The sequence below is a fragment of the Carcharodon carcharias genome, chromosome 14, assembly GCF_017639515.1.
Source record: "Carcharodon carcharias isolate sCarCar2 chromosome 14, sCarCar2.pri, whole genome shotgun sequence".
NCBI lineage: Eukaryota > Metazoa > Chordata > Chondrichthyes > Lamniformes > Lamnidae > Carcharodon > Carcharodon carcharias.
The window spans coordinates 39,734,841-39,740,367 of record NC_054480.1 but is presented as its reverse complement, the minus strand read 5'-3'; the positions used below and the strand labels follow the sequence as shown (position 1 = coordinate 39,740,367).

Genomic DNA, 5,527 nt, shown 5'->3' with positions numbered 1-5,527 from the left:
GGCCAGCATGCCAAGTGTATGGAAAGACCTCCAAAAATCCCTATGTTGTACTGGGTTTAGGCCAGGCAATCAGCCTGGACACCCAAATAGATTTTTTAAAAAACATCATAGGTAAGTCCATTTGCTCAGGGAACCAATATAGCTACTGTGAGGATTGTGGGAATACTGGGCAACACACCTCCCATGGATGGGCAGACACCAGAGATTTTGGTAGGGATCAGCAGGTGTGTGTTTACGGTTCCCCACTCGCTTGAGGGATTTTATCTGTGCACCTTTTGGAACTTCACCACACTTTATCAAATATTTCTGGCAAGGTGAAGTACTGTGAGCGATATGGGAGGTTGAAAAGCTCTTCATGACAGTATGTGGTAAAAACAGGCAATTCAGGTTCAATTATCTTACTGTGGTTTTAATATTTTGCTTTCATGACAAACCACAGCTGCATTATGGCAAAAGCTGCCCTTTACAAAACATAACTGACAATCAGAGTGTTCCACTTTCCTTTGTCTGCCTGCACGTCAGCTATCTTTACGTAAGATGCCTCCTCTTCCTCCTACTCACCCAGAGAGTTATAAATCTCCCAGCTAGCTGCATAAATCTCTTCTGGTTGTAAAATTGTGAAGAATTATGATCTTACTCCTGTTGACTGGACTGTATAGCAACACACTTCTGAAGCATACAAAACAATGAAACTCAAACACTGCTTCAGCATGCCTGTGCTAAGCTCCACAATACCTCCCATATTCCTTAATGTATTACCACTCTGATGCTACGTGCAACTTGCTGCATGCTTGGCATCGTGATGAAGACTTACAAAGTGATAAGGGGATCTGTTGTTCTTCCCTCCTCTTTTGTTTTGTCCCAAATAAAAGCGTGCTTTACTTCCAGTTTTCAATTCTAATGAAAGATCCCCATGCTCAAACATTAATTAACTTTTCTATCGACATGTACTCTTAAACCTAATGAATTTTCCATAATTTTCTATTTTAATTTCAGATTCCACCATTTGCAGCTTTTTAAAATTTCTTTTTATTCATATACTAATACTCTTGTCAAGAAAAAGTTAAGTTAAAAGTACAGGCTTCAGGGCATGATATTCATGATACTGTTTACTTGGAGGGAAACAGGATCACAACTATTACGCCCTGAGTCCTGTAATTTTTTAAATCTCAAGCTGCCAGACAGATCAGTGGAGAGTAAAATCGGGTGAGCTGTAAAATGGACATCCAACTTGAAATTGGCCAGTTCCTGCCAGGCACAGAAAAGGTTCAAATTAGTGCTTGGCTTACCTGCGAGTAAACCAATCAGCAATCCACCAAGTTACAATAAACATAGTCGATAGGATAGTAGGAGTATTTTAAATAGTACTGTAGTAACAAATTCTGGCTTCTAGAAAATAATCTTCTGTGAAAATTTCCCCTGAACAGGATATTGTGAAAAAAATAGCTGCCTGGAATTCCCATGTACATTTTCTGGCAAAGGATCAGTGAAACTTTCAAACAGACAGCAGAAATGACTACCAATGAACCATTTACTTCATTTCTTCAGGGATTCCACCAATATTCCACCGAAGCTACAGGACAAAGTTGAAGGGTGAGTCAATGGCTCAAATGAATAATGGCCTCAAAGAATCCAGGAGACATTTACACTGATTTCCTTTCTGAAAGATCTCTGATAGTTATGTCATTTGTTATTTTAAGTTGCAGGGAAGCTATTTTTAATCATGGATCCAATTATGTTCTATGACTATAAGGTAATTTCCTTTCTTTCCACTTTCAGTCCTACAAGAAAGAAGTGGTATGGAAGAATTATTGGTTCATTGTCCATGATTTTCCCTGATCACGCTGAACAATTTAAAAACGTTTGATGTTGGAAAGTTTGTCTAACTGTATGTAGCCCCAAATTAAATTAATATGTTATGCAAAGGCCAAGTTGTTGATTTGAGGCTGCGACAGGAATACATACAAAGCAGTGTATGGTGAGGATCGATAACAGTTTGTTGACCTCCATTGACAATTCCTTAGGACTAGATTTGCACCAATTCTAGGATCGGCAGTTGTAGCTTTCTGAATTTTGAAAATTTAGTGGAAATGGATTCTATAAGTAATATTAAAAGGGACTTGGACAGGTACTTGTGGATGAAGAACTTAAAGGGTTACGGATAAACAACACTGGCTTTTGGACTCAGCACAACTGCTCTTTCAAAGAGCCAGTACAGGCATATCTGGTTGCTTAGATTACAGGCTCAAGTTTTTGGAATGGGGCCTAAACCCATAATATTAAGTCTCAGAAGGAGGAACACAAATACTGAGCTAAGGTTTAAAGCACTACAGCATTTGAGACAAGCTGAGGTACTACATTTCAGTCTTATCCTTTGCTTTTAATTCAAACAGCAGTTTGTTATAAACTTACAATTTAATTATTTGCCAGACCTCAGGTGGAAACTTTCTGTGTGGGTTTACTCAAAGACTTTTACATTTAAAGTTTTTTGTTCTCATTAATTACATTAAACAGGATTCATACTGAAATAACAGTGCTCAGTATTTGCCATTTTCAGTCATACTGCTTGCTATTTAGAACTATCTATTATGCAAAGCCTTGAAAGCTGATCTAGGATTCCCCTTCACATGTGCGGTGTAGTCTTTCCAGCTCAATCTAAATTGTAGCTGCTGCTCATACATCAAACGGATCAGTTTGCATAGCTGTCAGTCATCCATGCTTTGCGTGGTTTAGACATTTTTGTGTTGCACCTCTCCCCGCTCCCATCTTAATGGGAGCTAACACACCCCATAATAATTTGTGGATCATCTCTTCCGGCACAAGGTTTCAGCATAAAAAGGAAAGATAACACACAAAGGATAATGAAGTGATTCCATTGGGCCCTGCTTTCTAATAAAAATATTCTTAGGATATGGGCATTGTTGGCAAAGCTGACATTGTATTGTCAATCCCTAGGTACCCTAAAAAAGGTGGTGGTGGGCCTTCTTCTTGAAGTGTTGCAATTGTATGTAAAATAAGATAGTGATTTTTAGTAAAAGTCAATCATTCTCAGACTAAATAAACTAACAGGGCCCGAAGGAAGCCATCTTAGAAGTAACATGTGATTCCTTAATGGTAATCACTTTAGATATTGTTATACTGATAATGAATTAGACAAGCCAGCAACTGATGATTTTAAGATACTGAGCCTCAATTTTGAAGAACATTAGAATGGATCAATAGTCATTTTAAAAGGCTTGACTTACTTATTTAAAAGGAAGTCTTTTATCAAAATGCATGACACTGTAATATTGAAAACTTCTGTCAGCATTCAAGATTATTGCAGTGTATACCCTACAATGATACAATGTATCACAATGTATAGAAACGTGTGCCAGTAACATCAAAATTACAAGCAGTTTGTCTTTTAATAACAATCAAAGATTTAACCCTGGATCATTAAGAGAACTGGCATTTTTAGTTCACCCTCTATATAACTTTGGCTGTGGTATGCTACTTTCTTAGTCTTTACATTTTTAATTAAGATCTTAATCAATTAACTCGCTAGAATTACTTTTGTAGTTTTAAAACAAACAAGACAGGTCTGCACTATTGGAGTGTATTTAGCTAGCAAAAAATAGATAAGGACAGCTGAGACCTTGATGCATCAACTCATATGAATGACACAAAATGGCTACAGAGCAATTTTATATCAGATTAGAAGAAAGTTTAGAAACCAGCTATACAAAATAGAAACCAAAGTTGTGCAAAATATAAAGTCTCATGTCAGAAATAAGATTAAAAGAACACACTGAACAAGCTCATGGTTCTATTATCAAGCTTAATTACGCACAAAGGCTAAGATCAATTAAGCTAAATTAAGGAATATGTCAGCCAATCAACGGGTGACAAGGCCCCATTAACATGTGGAGAGAGAGGGTCCTGAACCCTCTCTAAGAGTTAAAAATCCCATTTCCAGAAACACCGTTAGCTACCTACATTCAGACTGAAGATAAGAAGCTACACACTTTTGGGGAACTGATCACTCATTAAAAGTCGTACAAGTCTTTTGGATATCATGAGTATGCTTTTACCCTTTTGGCTTATGTATTTGAATTAGTTCAGTGTAGAAAGAAGTCAAAGAAAGACTTGTGAAAATGTTTAATTGTATGGATGTATGAGTCCTAGATATTTTGATCTAACTACTTCTGTCTTATAATTCCATAATTCTTCATTACAACTCAGTAATATTTTTTCTTCTTCTTTAGATAGTGAATTCAAAGAAGTTTTATTTAAAGAGTCACGCCTTGTCTTGTGGGTTTAAAGTCTCGTTTGGAACCTGAGTGTTAAAATGAATTACTGGTGAATTGGGTTGATTTCAATTGGAATCCATCCAAAAATCCAACACAATCTTCATGGCGGGAGAATTTTCATGTGGGCGTGCGGGACGTGTAAAATGACGTGTGGTGATGTCGAGCGTGTGTCCTGACATCACCTGCATGTCATTCAGATCTTTCATTTGGAGGTGGCTGCGCGCCCGCCAAATTACATAAAACCTGTTAAGGCTATTAATAAACCAATTAAACCGATTGTCAATGCTGCCCATACAACCTTAAGGTTGGCGGGCAGGTGAAGTGCCCAGGCGGCCTTCGAGTTTTTCATGAAACCTCATCCACGGGCGCATGCGCACGAAATTAGCCTGCCCACATAAAATGGCGGCGTGCAGCAGATCACGGGCGGCGATCGGGTCCGTTCCCGCCTGCTTCCGACCAGCCCACCCACTCAACAGAGAGAAAATTCTTCCCATGGTGAAGATACTAGTACAACTTGTTTGCTGCAGTGTCAATGAAGGCATGGTGAGAGGATATATAACCAAGCTGGGATGGTATGTGACATGGAGCAAGTTATGTTCCCATACATCTGCTGCCTTGCCCTTCTCAGTGGTTGGCGTTATGGGTTCGAGAGTTGTTGCTGAAGAAACCGTGTTGACTTGCTGCTGTGCATACAGTGGATAGTACACACAGCAGCAATAGCACACCAGTTGTGCAGGGGCTGGATGTTTAAGCTGGTGGTAGGCTGCCAAGCAAATAGACTGTTTGTCCTGGATGATTATATTTAATGCCTGAAAAGAGTGAGCTATAATGGGGTAACTTTATGAATACACACTAATGTTGTGGAGTTTCACCTGTTGAGAGTGCTCCCACACAACTTCCATCCATTAAGCTGGATGGAAAATCATTGGTAATGTGATTAAGTTTAGCATTAGCATCATAAATTCTGACAATTATTCATTTTTTATTGTTTATTTTAAATCCATTGTGAAAAGTACTAGAGGTTCATCCTGTTAGGTTTGTCATTATACTTAAAAGCTGTTGTAACCCAGGCCTAGGATGAACGCCACTCACTTTCTTAAATCTAAAACAAAAACAGAATTACCTGGAAAAACTCAGCAGGTCTGGCAGCATCGGCGGAGAAGAAAAGAGTTGACGTTTCGAGTCCTCATGACCCTTCAACAGAACTAGGTGAATCCAAGGAAGGGGTGAAATAT

At 38.6% G+C, this 5,527-nt stretch overlaps 1 long non-coding RNA gene across 1 annotated transcript; it reads left to right on the top strand.

Moving 5' to 3' along the window:
* Positions 1-1,196: 1,196 nt before the first annotated feature.
* LOC121287021 lies at positions 1,197-1,922 on the top strand. Its single transcript, XR_005945143.1, has 3 exons — positions 1,197-1,266; positions 1,428-1,593; positions 1,780-1,922. It is a non-coding gene; the product is annotated as an uncharacterized LOC121287021 (long non-coding RNA).
* The last annotated feature ends 3,605 nt before the right edge of the window (positions 1,923-5,527 follow it).